This window comes from Myxine glutinosa, chromosome 3 (genome assembly GCF_964187855.1).
Source record: "Myxine glutinosa chromosome 3, kmMyxGlut1.1, whole genome shotgun sequence".
Classification (NCBI taxonomy): Eukaryota; Metazoa; Chordata; class Myxini; order Myxiniformes; family Myxinidae; genus Myxine; species Myxine glutinosa.
Window position 1 is genome coordinate 195,568,602 of NC_136263.1, and position 16,603 is coordinate 195,585,204.

General features: G+C 41.0%; 1 protein-coding gene across 13 annotated transcripts in view; it reads right to left on the reverse strand.

The window, feature by feature from the left end:
• Positions 1-16,603, reverse strand: part of MCPH1 (microcephalin 1) — a 243,684-nt gene that overhangs the window by 225,984 nt on the left and 1,097 nt on the right. For 2 of the 13 annotated variants that reach the window (XM_078774938.1, XM_078774942.1), the window contains exon 2: positions 11,965-12,084. The exons of 9 other annotated variants lie outside the window; for them this stretch is intronic. The gene's annotated coding sequence lies outside the window, so the exon portion shown is untranslated. Of the gene's footprint in view, positions 1-11,964; positions 12,204-16,603 lie in introns of all 13 variants that reach the window. 2 more of the 13 variants (XM_068109551.2, XM_078774941.1) reach the window with 1 other exon arrangement.

A 16,603-nucleotide genomic window follows, 5' to 3' on the forward strand; every position in this document is an offset into this window, starting at 1 on the left:
ACATCATTGGAGTCTTGAGTCTCACCCACACTTCCACGACAATCTGGAGGCACCGCTGGATTTCGAGTGGACGTCGCCAAGGTAAGCATGGCGTCTTGGGGATGGTCCATTACGAAATACGAACTTGAAGTTAATTCTTCGAATCATGGTGGAGGATGTGTGCGTGGGGCTTGCCGCGATATAGGTAAAAGTCACGGATGGAACGTTTTAAATGATTCTATTATTCGTGTGCTTGCGAGGAGGCGTACGGTATACGCTGGGTGTTAAGAGCCTTACTCTGGTCTGCAGGCAAATCGGCTCATGAAGTGCACCATGAGGCGATTTGTTTGCCGGTTCGGTAAGGTTCGGTAAGGTCCGTACACGTGTACAATCGTGTACACCCGTTTTAAATAAATAAATAAATAATTTTTTTCAGTTTTCCCGCCATTTCTAAAACTCGTTTGATTACAATATAAATTAATGACAGACAACGCCATCTCATGCCGGTCCAGAATTATTGTGAAAGATGGCGATTGGATGAAAATTGCATACCGACACTCCCTCACTGGCCCTCATTGTCCCTCATTTCCATTTCGGCTACCTGTCTCCTGCTCCCGCTCCTTCTCCCTCCCTCTAGTTCCCATTGGCGGACGCTTTGCGAGAAGCAAAGCGTTTGTGTGAAACCTCAACCTAAATATAAAAATTGATCTGCTTGGTGTTAGTTTAAGGGCTGTTCCAAATTTATCCTGATTATGAGAGATAATTACAGGAAATGTGTACTGTTCTTGTTTGGTGATTATGAGACATAGACAGACAGAGAGAGAGACAGACAGAAAGAGACACAAGCAGACAGAGAGAGAGAGACAGACAGCAAAAGACTTCCAAAGAAAGTTGGGGCTGGATTGCTCCAAGAGAAATGACATACTATTTATTATAATATAAAATCGCTATGAGATTGCTTGTCCCAGTAAAGGACATTAGCTTAAAGATGATATTTGGATAGACAGAGAGAGAGACAGACAGAGAGAGAGACAGACAGACAGAGAGAGAGACAGACAGAGAGAGACATAGACGGACAGATAGATAGACAGAGAGAGAGATAGACAGACAGAGAGAGATAGACAGAGAGAGACAAACAGACAGAGAGACAGAGAGAGAGAGACAGAAAGAAAGAGAGAGAGACATAGAGACAGACAGAGATAAAGATGATATTCAGACAGATAGAGAGAGACAGAGAGACAGAGAGACAGACAGAGAGAGATAGACAGAGAGAGACAGAAAGTGAGAGAGACATAGACAGACAGAAAGAGAGACAGACAGAGAGAACCACAGACAGAGAGAGCCAGACAGACAGACAGAGAGAGATAGACAGAGAGAGACAGAAAGTGAGAGAGAGACAAACAGAGAGAGATAGACAGAGAGAGACAAACAGACAGAGAGACAGAGAGAGAGAGACAGAAAGAAAGAGAGAGAGACATAGAGACAGACAGAGATAAAGATGATATTCAGACAGATAGAGAGAGACAGAGAGACAGACAGAGAGAGATAGACAGAGAGAGACAGAAAGTGAGAGAGAGACATAGACAGACAGAAAGAGAGACAGACAGAGAGAGAACATTTTTGGGAACGTTTTGAGAACATTCAAATGTTGGGTTTTGCTGACGTTTCCACAACGTTGTTTCAACGTTTTTCACATTACTTTCCTGCAACATTGAAATAATGTTGTTGTAAAACGTTTCCACAATGTCGCTACAACGTTTCACTTTCGTTGTTGCAACGTTTTGCTCCAACGTTTTGGGAACATTCAAATGTTGGGTTTTGCTAACGTTTCCACAACGTCGCCACAACGTTTCACTTTCGTTGTTGCAACGTTTTGCTCCAACGTTTTGGGAACATTCAAATGTTGGGTTTTGCTGATGTTTCCACAACGTCGCTACAACGTTTCACTTTCGTTGTTGCAACGTCTTGCTCCAACGTTTTGGGGACACTCAAATGTTAAGTAAATCGGATAAGAATTCACGAGTTATTTAATTATTAGCGATTAATGAAGTACTTATTTAATTAATTACATTTCTTATTACATTACAGTAATTACATTACGGTAATTACCTGGGGTAATTACAGTAATTACAGTTCCGGTAATTACAGTAATTACAGTAATCATTACAGTAATTGCAGTAATCTTATTACAGTAATTACATTACATTAACTCAGGCACCTTTTGAGTAAGGAAGCTGATATTTGGACATGACACTGACCAAGTGATGTGGCTGTCAAGGAAAATTTTGATTTATTGATTAATCATTTAATAAATTAACTCGTTGATTTATAAATGACTTATTTAATTAAAATTCCTCAGAGATACATCTTCGGATGAGATACTTGCAGATTGGTTATGCTATGAGCCAATTGATTAAGGAAAATATTTTGTGATGGCCATATTGGCAATTTCGTGGCCATATTCGTGGCAACTCAGTTAGTGCCACTGCACCTTTAAAATGCATCCCTGCGTTCATTTTTCGATCGATTGAGTTGAAATTTTGAACAATCGGATCTGGACTGTCGTTGTTAACGACTCTAGCACGCACCCGTCCAATCAGGATGGAGCGGTATGGTCCCCGGATCATCACTGCCCGCAGTTTTAATTAGTTTTACTTTTTCTCTTGGTCATATAATTTTGAAGACATGCATGTCATGATATAGGAAATGTTTGTTCTGTTGAACGGAATAAATGTTGTTTATTTGTGTGGGTGTGTATTTTTGTGTATTTTGTATATATTTTCACGACTAATTCCAGTTAACATCCTGCAAAATTTGCTCGTTTTCTGGCCGAGTCGAAATTGCGTTGAGTTCCTATGGCATGCGCCATTAAAAGCGCTATGTAATGGTTGAGCTCCCTTTATTTCGTTTTGGTCATGCGGATGAGCAGACAAAGTGACGAATGCTGCGGCTGGAGCAGTAGAAGCGATGTTTTTTTTAATTGAAATGATGTAATTTAATTAAACGTGGTAGGTGGGCAACACCACAAAGCATACCTCTTTTAAGGTGTGTTTAAACCCATGAACATTTCAGCAATCAATACGATGCTGAAATGATGTAATTTAATTAAACGTGGTAGGTGGGCAACACCACAAAGCATACCTCTTTTAAGGTGTGTTTAAACCCATGAACATTTCAGCAATCAATACGATGCTGAAATGATGTAATTTAATTAAACGTGGTAGGTGGGCAACACCACAAAGCATACCTCTTTTAAGGTGTGTTTAAACCCATGAACATTTCAGCAATCAATACGATGCTGAAATGATGTAATTTAATTAAACGTGGTAGGTGGGCAACACCACAAAGCATACCTCTTTTAAGGTGTGTTTAAACCCATGAACATTTCAGCAATCAATACGATGCTGAAATGGTGTAATTTAATGAGTAATTTAATGAGTAATTTAATGAGTAATTTAATGAGTAATTTAATTGTGTAATATGGTCGACCTTGGGTTTGTTTGGGTTTTGTTGTTTATTTTTGTGGGTGTGTATTTTTGTGTATTTTGGATATATTTTCATGACTAATTCCAGTTAACATCCTGCAAAATTTGCTCGTTTTCTGGCCGAGTCGAAATTGCGTTGAGTTCCTATGACATGCGCCATTAAAAGCGCTGTGTAATGGTTGAGCTCCCTTTATTTCGTTTTGGTCACGCGGATGAGCAGACAAAATGACGAATGCTGCGGCTGGAGCAGTGGAAGCGATTTTTTAATTGTTCAATGATTATTCGATATTGTTATGACTTATTGTCAATAGGTATACTAAGTGGCCATGAGGTAGCCTGTTGCTATGTACAGTTTTATTCTATTGTTGATTATACCACATAGCTGTGGTGATAAAGGAAATGTTCGTTTTAAATAGATGATGGTGATAGGACCATGACTATAAAATCATGATGATTATTATGAATGATATCATAGGGTTCAAATGCAGAATGATTGCATGAACTTGGGAAAGAACTTTCAAGCCCTATGGGATAAATTGGGTGTTACAAGCGATGGAGTTTCAAAATTTGGCATGATTGAAGGAATTTTACAGTCTTATTTCAGGAGTTTTACGAAATTTATATTGCCAAGAGATTTGGGAACTATTAAAGAAAAATGATGAGATATTTTTCCCAAAGAACTTTAATATCTGCCATCCATTTTGGCGGTCTCACGAATGAAGGATGAGCTGCCTTTAGTGGTTGCAAATAAAATTTGTGGAGACCAGGCAAAATGGGGAAATATGTCAGATATGACCCTAGGACAGAACGGTGATTCATCAATTGACATGAGGTATGAACCAGAGGTGACGACCGATGAGCTTCGATCTCAGTCAATGGATGGACCTGTCCTGACATCATTGGGGAAGGGCTTATGCAAAGAGTCATCCAAAAGGATTAATTTGATTTATTGATGAATATTGATTAAATTAATTGAAATTGAATAATTGAATTTAATTGAATAAATTTAACTGAATAAATTGAACTGAATAAATTGAATTGAATATATTGATTGTTTGATTGATGAAAATGCGGTCTCAAGAAAGAAGCTTTGATATCTTTGTGAGATATTATCAATGTGAAGACAACCTTGGAAAATTGAGCAAGGTGGTGAGTTATATATAGATATATATGTGCGGTTACCATTGTGTGATTTCCCCTTCAACAGAGTGGACACCTGAGGATTCACCCATTTCATACTGACCCTCTGGCTCATCTGCAAATACTGATCTGTGAGATTGGATTGTGCAAAAGCCACAGGTGAGAGAGATTCTCTGGAAATCACCGTTTGAACAGGTGGAGAGATCCTTCCTGGAGGTACGAGTGAAGCTTTAGAGGAACAAACTACAACACATCCAACGCTACTTTGATAAAAGGCAAAATGGGAAATGGAGCCTGCAAGAATACACAAGGACAACCAGAGATTCCACAAAAAGGTACTTGTACACATCATATGTACGACCGTTATGGTGCCGAAGCTATAAGGCAGGTCGAGAATTGGTATTTGTGGACAAAGGGACATGATGAGGAGTTTCCAAGAGATGGTACATTTGAGCGAAGTCGATTGGAAAGATTGGAACAAAGATTGAAAGCCAGGAAGAGACAGAATCTAACGGTAGACTGGCTTGCATTCCATCTTTGGGATGGTGAATCCAGACAACGGGAACAGCAAGAACGGATAACGGATCTAGAACTTAAAATAAAAAGGATACAGGATACAGTGGAGGAGACAAATGCACAACTGCCCTCGAAATTAGGAATGAAAGTGACAGTTGTCCCATCTGATTTCCAGTTGTCTCCCCAAAAAGGACGGTACAGAGAATTTTTTCGTGTTTCAGGAGATAACGAGAGATTGCAGTGGCAACTCAGGGATGTAGAGATGCAGCCCAGCAATACAAGTGCACAGGTGCACAGACCAGGCAACGACAGAAACCGGTGTTTCAAGTGTGGACGGATGGGACATTGGAAAAGAGGATGTCCGTATACCAAAAGGAAGACAAGTTCATAGGGTAAACCAAGATCAAGGGTACCAGTGCTGACCGATACCTCAGACAATGATTAGGCCTTCATTGCGACAAATCCCAAATGACGATTGGCCTCAACAAATTAGATTACTGGACAAACATGAATAACTGTCGATGATTCTTGGGTCTGAAAAGTTTTCGGAGCAAGAATTATTCATTTTTCTTTTGCTTATAAGCAAATTGATAATTAATTGATCAAATGCCGAAATTGGATCTTTTATGTTGGGCACAAAATTTTAAATTTACAAAGTTTGGAACAATTGCTTTGCAATTTTTTTGGCAAACCAAGTGACAAGTCACATCATGATCAGGTGGGAATTTCGGACTATTGTTCCACACGATTGATAGGTCAGTGGTCGACTGACATACAAATGGGTGGGTAGTCAAATTTGGATAAATTATTGTGGGAACTGAAAGGGTAATGTCAATGTGACGTCATAGGGGTTTTCTAAGAATAAACTTTTTGGTCCATTTGTGTATTAGTGCTTATAAAATTGAAGGACAAATTTTGAGAAATTGAAATAAAGTTGACACCCATCCGGATCTGTAAATAAGGGTTCCAACGCAAACAAATACGCATAATGCATGTGTGTGTGGGTATTTTGTGTGTCAATGTTAGTGTTTTGTGTATCAATCTTACAAGATTGTTGACACCGACAGTGTGCCTTGTCTGGAAAATAGATAGTTCCATGGGGATGGGATCGCATATCGAGAGAACTCGTAAAAAAAAAAAAAAAAAAATAGAAATATAATTTGATTATGAAAATTATCACTTTTGTCAAGGGAGATGGAGAATAAAGATTTGATTTGCTGAGTTATGAGCAGCTATTCATTAATAGTAAAAATTGGGAGTAATCTTGGGATTCCATTGTGATCGAATTTATATGAGAATCAAAGCTATTTATGGATATGAGCTTCATAAAAATGTGGGAGTACAAAATTAGCCAAATTTTGGAGAGGTCTTACACTGACTTCCCAGAGTACTCTGCTCATGGATTTTTATATACTAGGGCATGCCCGTACTATATATAAGCTAGGACGTGCCCGTACGTGGGTGCCCGTTCCTTGCCAAAAAAAAAAAAAAAAAATTTGTGTAGGGGTGTGTGTGTGTAAACATCCTAGGGCGTGCCCGTACGTGGGTGCAAAAAAACACGCGTGCAAACAACAACAACAAAAAAAAACTTTGAAACCACGTGGCAGTAACGACCACAGAACCCCCCCCTCTATTTACATGAATGGTTTGGTCCATTCGCAACGACCACAGAACCCCCCCCCCTCTATTTACATGAAATGGTTTGGTCCAAAGCGAACGGCTTGCGGTGTTTGGTAAAGAAATCGCCATAGCTCGGTAACTACTTGTCCGATTAATTTCAAACCTTGAAAAGGCACATCCTCGGGTCCCCAGCAATATACCTGGCAAGTTTCAAGTATATCGGACCGGTAGTTGTCGAGAAACAGCGGTCACAGACAAACATACACACATACACACAGAGATTAATGGAATTATAGATAGATATAAACTTGAATTTTATCAGCATATAAATTGTGCTGTATGTATGGATGTGTTTTAGGCATAGATGATATGGGAAAATAGTAAAGAAATTTTTGCTGGTTTGAACTATTGTGGGTTTTCAGTTCTGGAGTTCAAACAAAGTCACTGGTTAACAGATGAGAAAGGATAGTAAATAAATTATTCGATGCTGGGCAAATTAAGTACGATATTACTCAGACTTATGAGAGCTATTGTTCTTCCTTACAGCAGTGGAAAATTATTGAAAAAAAATTAGATCCAACATAATGAATCTATAAAAGAATGTGATAGGGATAATATCCTCAATTTGTACTAATTATTTGATTGTGGGTAAAGGAATTAATTTATCATAGTGGATTGTTAACAGCAGCCTGAAAATGTCCTGAGAGTGTGCATCCATGTAATCAGAAATCCCAGATTTGTTTTTACAAACAACATTTTGGTAGAGGTCTTGTGTGGACGAGCACTTCCTTGGTAGATAAAAAACGGTACTGCATGCTGGCAGCCACTTTTGCGGCCAGTTAGGCCAAACAAATTGAGAGGAAATTGTAGTTAAATACGTAAGTTACACATGGCTATTTGTAAAAAAGGAAATTTGTTGAGATGGGAAACATTTTTCGAAGGTTTATTAAAGTGTTATAATATGACATGTGGCAAGGCAAACTATTGGATGGGAAAATTAGATCTGGTTATAGAATAAATTTATTGACCCCTTGAAGTTAATTCCTCGAATCATTGTTTCACTGGCATTTTTTGTTCACATTGGAAATAGTTTGGTAGAGCTTTGGTTAAAACCTTTGGTTGCGGTATCTTGGAACGAATTGATAAACCATAGGAGATTGATAAGAATAGAAACAAATATGGACCCAAAATAGAAAGTTGGATTCATGCCTCTCATTGCAAGCAAGCACATGGGGCTAAGGTGGACGATCCCACAGAAAATGAGGCTGCACCTAGCAGCCCAGCAGAACATTCAGTGGCGGATAAATGATAGTCGTGATATACATTCATTTGAATTACATTTTAACACCCCTTGCATTGATAAACATTACATTTTCAACATGTGATATTCCTACTTGGGATAGTGACATTTATTTGCCTACATGACATACCATTATCTACTGATATTAGCGCAACATGAGGGATAATGTATCACAACTACACTCATGATTAGGGGATTTAGTTCGACCCCGGGAGATAGGGGGATCAGGGTAAGGCAAATAATCTGATTTCCTCTCCACTTTCTCCACTTTCTCCACTTTCTCCACTACATATTGAGGGATTGTCTTTATTTACCTTTTAGGAAGCTTGTTAGTTTGGTATACAATGTTGAATGTCATTGACATATAATTATGTCATAGGTATGAATATATACAAGGAGTAGCAGACTTGTTTGTTGGTTTAGTAGTTATATTGGCAATTGTTTTAGTGGTGGCTTGCTTGAAAGCCTTAGTGACGGTGTGTTTGAATAAGGTAACCAACAACACGATGATAACGCATGAAGTGACAAATGAAGAAAGAAATGTGGAACCAGAAAAGGAAGACTTTTATGGTGACATAAATACTGAGATTAAAAGATTAAATCAAGTGATGTTGCAAATGAATACAGTAGAATTAAGATAATGGCATAACGACAATGTTATGAGTTGTGTCAATTACAATATCAGTGAACTCATATCACCACGAGTGACACACTGTTAGGAAAAAAAAAAAAGGGAAAAGAAAAAGTGGAGAGGAATTATGGTAATAATACATGATGCTTAATTTGTTGGTTTGGGAAAATTGTTGTTGGGAATTAGATATTCCCGTTTGTGATTGTAATCATATACAATTTATTTTCTTAGAGTAGTGCTAAAATACCTGCATGAGTTAATTTTTGAACTATATTAACCTGAAAGCAATTGTGGATGCTATTCTTAGTTTAGTAGTGAAATACATACCTGATTGAATATTATTTGTGTGACGCATATAAATGAATATAACTTTTTTGTGTTAAGGAAAACAACAAATTGTTGAATGTGAAACTGTCGGAAGATATACATGATTATGCTGATTTCATGGTAAGATGTACCCTATCTGATTCAGTGTGTGTGGAAAGCAGATTCAGATGTGACTGAGCATAAGGATAAGACGAGATCACATTTGAAAGGGGGTGCTAACGGAATTGGGAAGAAGTTCGAGAAAGAAAATTTGTGGCTAAAAAATGAAGTTAAACGTGGCATACACCCTCTTTCTCAAAGAATGATGAAGACATTCTCCCGTGTAACTTGGAGATGGATGCTTACCTTCACCAAGGAAATTTATGTGACCATTTGCCTGGATCACACTGCAACATATGAAAGAAAGGCGATCACTTACTCTTGTTCGAAGGCTTGGAACATTCATCACATCAGAAGTTGCAGGACAATGACACCTTACCTGCAACCTCTGTGAAATGCGGGGACATATGTTATTACTTCACCAACTTCCGGGGAGCCAGCATGGAGCTGCAAACCAATGGCTGTGCCTTTTCACAACAGCTGTGCACGATTCTGCGGGCCACTCCTGGTATGGACCATGGATGAACTGAACACCATGGTCCCAACATCATTGTGGATGCATCCGGCATCCCTGTTCCACATCTTGCTGGCCAATCAACGTCACACCAATACTTGCTGCCCACTCACAATGAGGGAGGAGGCAAGTCGACTACAACTGGGTGAAGGCCTTGTTCAGGAATTACTATGGTTTACAGCAAAAAGTGGCAAGAATGCTACATGGAGAGCAGGGTCAGTCTATGACTCCGCAATGTTACCACAACAGCGAAATCCTACACGAAGTAGTGCAGGAGCTATGAAGACATTAGGAGAAAATGTTTCATACCTGGATTCAAACACAAGTGATCAGCCCTTCCTTTCAAACAAAGTCAACATTTGTGTGGAGGCAAACGTTTTTGCCAGATGGTGCAGATGCTTTACAAAACTTGAAAATAAAGTGAAATTGTTGTATCTTGGTGATGGTGAAGTGTTGTTTTGAAAAGATATTTGTGATGCAAATGCAATAGATTGAACAATATGGAAGGAGTCAATGACCAACGAAATGTTTTGTGATTCTTGCAGGATGACAGTGTATGCCTAAGGGAATTTGATTACCAAAGTTATGATTATTTACTTATACTTGTATTGATATTTACTTGTAGATATTGATTATTTACTTATACCTGTAATGATGTTTACTTGCAGTGATTGATTATTTACTTATACTTGTATTGATGTTTACTTGCAGTGATTGATTGTTTACTTATATTGATGTTTAGATTAATGGTTAATATAAACAAAAACAAAAAGATGAGGGAATTGTGGAAATGTAACTCATTGATTGGGACTAGTAACGAAGCAGATAGACGATTTCGTAAATGAATGTCAGGAATGTGCACGAACATGGTAATCTCTTGTCCACCTGGTCACAGCCCCAGGCTGGAGCACCCCCCTATTGTTTGGTAAATGGAACTCGCAGCAGGAGGGGAGCGAGCTGGTGCCAGTGAGGCGACCGAGTAACGTTTGCGGAGAACGGATTAGAAGCAGCGGAGAAGGGATTACGATTTCAGCGCACAGAGGATTAACTGAAGCTTGCCCATATAAACAGAAGAGACTTGGAGTCAAGGAGACTTGTCATCAGAACCTCTGCCCGACGGGAGGAAGGAGGACGGGAATGGCGGAGGAACATCGGCCGAACAAGAAGGACCATGCGGATAGAGTGACCTGGTCCATTGAGTTAAACGGTAGTTATTTGGTATTGGAATGAAAGTGAACAACCAGTTAATAAAGTCTGGATCTTTTGTAAACCTGTGACATCATTGGAGTCTTGAGTCTCACCCACACTTCCACGACACTGTGATGGAGGTGCTGGCTCGGAATGTAAAGGAGGGTTTACCGTGGGAGTTGTTGTATGCAGATGATCTGGTGTTGATTGCAGAAAGTATGGATGGACTGAAGGAGAAGATGAAGAAGTGGAAGGAATGTAGGGAGACAAAAGGTCTGAAGGTGAATATCGGAAAGACGAAGGTGATGGCAAGTGGTAAAGCATGTGGTGAGGTGGAAAGAATTGGGAAGTGGCCGTGTGCTGTGTACAGGAAGGGTGTCGGAGTGAACTCCATTCAATGTACAATGTGCGCTGAGTGGGTTCATCAAAAATGTAGTGGTTTGAGAGGGTTATTAACCAGTGTGGCAGCTACATTCAAGTGCAAGGTGTGCACAGAGGGAGCTGCAGATGGAGGAAATGTTGAGTTGCATTTTGGAGATGGCATGAAGCTTAAAGGTGTGAAAACATTTTGCTGCCTAGGAGACATGCTGAATTGAGAAGGTGGATCAGACTCGGCAACGGTTGCTGGAGTGAGATGTGCTTGGAGGAAGTTTCGGGAACTGAGTGGCATGCTGACGAGGAGGGGAGTGTCATTGAAGCTGAAGGTAAAGGTGTATGCTGCATGTGTGAGAAGTGTTATGATTCATTGGAGCGAGACATGGGTGCAGAACATAGAGCAGCAACGAAGGCTGGAAAGGGTGGAAATGTGAATGGATCGGTGGATGTGTGGAGTATTGTTGAAAGAGAGGAAGACAAATTATGAATTGCGAAAGATGATGGGAATAGAGCCTGTGATGGATGCTGTGAAGAGAAACAGGTTGAGATGGTTTGGTCATGTGTTGAGAAAGGATGAAAGTGACTGGTTGAGAAGAGTGGTGGAAATGAATGTAGAAGGAAGTAGAGGATGGGGAAGATCGAGAAAGACTTGGCTAAAGATGGTGGAAGAAGAAATGCGGGCAAGGGGGTTAACAAGGGGAGATGCAGGAAATAGGGCAAAATGGAGAAGATTGTCATGGGGACCGCAAGGCTAACCCCCACTCTTGCAGGGAAAATGGCCTTAAAATGCCTGTTGTGTGTTATTGTAGACACCACATTTCATAGAGATCAAACCTTTATATCAGTTCTACAACACCCCGCTGCTAAGAAAGACTGGACACACCGAGTTCGGTCGATCGTACCATGAAAACTGCCATATTGGAAGACATGAAACACAGCATCATGGCCAAAACCTGAGCACCGAAACTCGGTGGGGAAGGGGTGGGAGAGTTTCCTCGTTGGAAGGTCGAAAAGCAATTGTTATCCCAGCTGCGGGGGCAGGATATATGCAAAGTGATGTATTAGCAATTTAAACAACTCATACACAGATAATGGCCTCTAAACGTAAATGGCCTCTAAACGGTGGTTTATACACAGATAGGAAAATGTAATGAACCATTGCCTGTGTCACCAAAGGTGGACAGAGATTATGTATGACTGTTTGTTTGTCTGTCTGTCTGTGAGGAGGTTATCTCAAAAGAGTTATGGAAAGATTAGGACAAAACTTGGTGGACAGGTTGAGTGTGTGACACGGAAAAATTGATTCGATTTTGGTGAAGCTCTGGCTCTGGATACACGACATATAGCACGATGTTTGAAAATGTTGTGGACGAGTCATAACAAAACTAGGTGATCGAGTTGGTTCGGTGACCAGAACAAGCTGATTCGATTTGGTTCGGTGACCAGAACAAGCTGATTCGATTTGGTTAGGTGACCAGAACAAGCTGATTCGATTTGGTTCGGTGACCAGATCAAGCTGATTCGAGTTGGTTTGATGACCAGAACAAGCTGATTCGAGTTGGTTAGGTGACCAGAACAAGCTGATTCGATTTGGATAGGTGACCAGAACAAGCTGATTCGATTTGGTTTGGTGACAAGAACAACGCGATTCATTGGATGATGACAAGCACGCTGATTCGTTGGATGATGACGAGCACGATGATTCGTTGGATGATGACGAGCATGACGATTCGTTGGATGGCGACGAGCACGACGATTCGTTGGATGACGACGAGCACGACGATTCGTTGGATGATGACGAGCACGACGATTCGTTGGATGATGATGAACATGATGATTCCTTGGATGATGACGATGAACATGATGATTCTTTGGATGATGACGATGAACATGATGATTCTTTGGACAATGACGAGCACGATGATTCGTTGGATGATGACGAGCATGATGATTCCTTGGATGACGATGAACATGATGATTCCTTGGATGACGATGAACATGATGATTCCTTGGATGATGACGAGCACGACGATTCGTTGGATGATGACGAGCACGACGATTCGTTGGATGATGATGAACATGATGATTCCTTGGATGATGACGATGAACATGATGATTCTTTGGATGATGACGATGAACATGATGATTCTTTGGACAATGACGAGCACGATGATTCGTTGGATGATGACGAGCATGATGATTCCTTGGATGACGATGAACATGATGATTCCTTGGATGACGATGAACATGATGATTCCTTGGATGATGACGAGCACGATGATTCCTTGGATGATGACAAGCACGATGATTCCTTGGATGATGACAAGCACGATGATTCCTTGGATGATGACAAGCACGATGATTCCTTGGATGACGACAAGCACGATGATTCCTTGGATTATGACGTGCACGATGATTCCTTGGATGATGACGAGCATGATGATTCGTTGGATGATAACGAGTATGATAACGAGTATGATGATTCCTTGGATGATGACGAGCACGATGATTCCTTGGATGACGATAAACATGACGATTCATTGGATGATGACAATGAACACGATGATTCGTTGGATGATGACGAGCATGATGATTCCTTGGATGATGACGAGCACGATGATGTTGATTGATTACTAAGCATGACCTACGTGAGACTGAAACAGAATTGTTTTGTTAGTTTGATAATCATGGATGTTTCTACTCAGTTAACAAGTCATCAAGAGGACCCTGTGATAACAATCGTCATTATTTGACAAGGTGGCGTTTCTTTTTGGAATAATTTGTGCCACATTTGGCACATTTGTGCCACTAACAACTTACTGTGGATAAATTTAAAGCGGCCACAGTGGAGGCTTGCTACGAAACTTCACTAATTGCGAATATATTCTGCATTCATATACCACAGGGATGGTGCTTTCGCTGAAATATTGATTTTGTGATTTTCCTAACATTGTACATGTAGGAATACGGGACTATTTTGCCATTTATAACATGATGGATCTGTATTTATGAAATAGAGCCAAATATTGTTTATTATTCCCATTTTTTTTATTTTTTTTTGTATACAACATCGAGGCTCGTGAAAGAGCGAACATTAATCACACAGAAAGACAACCAGACACACAAAATAAATAACATCGGGAGCGGTAGACAAGATGGGGAGAGAGGGGGAAGGACACAAACACAACATTTGAGAGCAGGGACCGAGAGACATGGAGACATCGAGAGAACTGTGGGAGGGAGAGGGCTTTGGGGGGGAGGCATGGGAAGAGGGGGGGGGGGGGTGGGAGAGGTATAAAACATATGGACACTGCCAAGACTTCCAGGAAAGAAGTTGGAATTTCAAACAAGGTGGATCTGGGGTGAATTAGTGGGGGTAGAAAAGATCAAGGTTTTGGATGGGGGAAGATAAGAGATGGTGGTGAACAGCTGTTTTGAAGACCTGGAGGGAGGAGTGGGATTGAAGGGAGTGTGGGAGTTTGTTCCAGAGGCGGGAGAAAAGAGGAATGAAAGAGTGAAGGTGAGCAGAGAGCCGAGATTTTGGCAGTTTAACCATCAGAGGGTTGCTGGCAGATCTTGTGCGACCTGTAGGAATATTTGGGGGACAGAGCACAGAGAGAGCTGGGGGAGCAAGGCCGGAGAGGAGTCGGTAGAATAAATTCACCATAATCCTCACTCTATTTGCAAATATTTGCAAATAAATATCAATCAGTTGAATAATTACGAGCGTATTATCATTGCAGTTTGCGATCTAACATTCAATATGACGCCTTGAACAAAAAATACACCACTCCACCCCCATTAGTGGGAAAGATGTGAGGCAGTTTGGCCATTTGATATAGAATGGACCTGTGATGTATAGTAACAGGAGTACCCGGCGTAAATTTGGTTTTTTCCTATTTTTTGTGGGTGCCTAAAACACTTCCCTGCACCTTTCAAAGGAAAATTTATATTTAATATAGTAATAACGCACACCCACAATTACGGTGAGGATTATGGTGAGGATTACGGGGAGGATTAGGGTGATCGTCAGGTTGAAAGTTAGGGTGAAGGTTAGGATGAGGATTAGGGTGATGATTAGGGCGAGGATTAATGGTGAGGATTATGGTGATGATTAATGGTGAGGATTACGGTGAGGACAAGGGTGAGGATGAGGATGAGGGTGAGGATGAGGATGAGGGTGAGGATGAGGATGAGGGTGATTACGGTGAGGATTACGGTGAGGATTAGGGTGAGGATTACGGTGATGATTATGGTGATGATTACGGTGAGGATTACGGTGAGGATTAGGGTGAGGATTAGGGTGAGGATTAGGGTGAGGATTACGGTGAGGATTATGGTTGAGGATGATGGAGATAATTATGGTGATGATTATGGTGAGGATTACGGTGAGGTCGAGGATGAGGATGAGGGTGAGTACGGTGAGGATTACGGTGATGGATTACGGTGATGGATTACGGTGATGGATTACGGTGATGATTACGGTGAGGATGACGGTGAGGATGACGGAGAGGATGAGGGTGAGTACGGTGAGGATTACGGTGATGGATTACGGTGATGGATTACGGTGATGGATTACGGTGATGGATTACGGTGATGATTACGGTGATGATTACGGTGATGATTACGGTGATGATTACGGTGAGGATGACGGAGAGGATTAGGGTGAGGATTAGGGTGAAGATTAGGGTGAGGATAAGGGTGAGGATAAGGGTGAGGATAAGGGTGAGGATTAGGGTGAGGATTAGGGTGAGGATTAAGGTGAGGATTTATGATGAAGGATTGGGTGAAGGTTTGGATGAAGGGTTTGGTGAAGGTTTTGGTGATGGTTAGGGTGAAGGTTAGGGTGAAGGTTAGGGTGAAGGTTAGGGTGAAGGTTTGGGTGAGGATAAGGGTGAAGGTTTGGGTGAGGATTAGGGTGAGGATTAGGGTGAGGATTAGGGTGAGGATTAAGGTGAGGATTAAGGTGAGGATTTAGAGTGAGGATTAGGGTGAGGATTAGGGTGAGCATTAAGGTGAGGATTAGAGTGAGGATTATGGTGAAGGTTTGGGTGAGGATTAAGGTGAGGATTAGGGTGAGGATTAGGGTGAGGATTAGGGTGAGGATTAAGGTGAGGATTAGAGTGAGGATTAGGGTGAAGGTTTGGGTGAGGATTAAGGTGAGGATAAGGGTGAAGGTTTGGGTGAGGATTAAGGTGAGGATTAGGGTGAGGATTAGGGTGAGGATTAAGGTGAGGATTAGAGTGAGGATTAAGGTGAGCATCAAGGTGAGCATTAAGGCGACGATTAATGTGAGGTGAGGATGAGAATTAGTTCAGAGTGCCGGCGATAACACGTTTTTTCTCCATGAGGGACATCATGGAATCTCTGACGTCCAGCAATTAACGCCAGTAGACGTGACTTCCCGTTTAACTAACGTCCATCCGAGG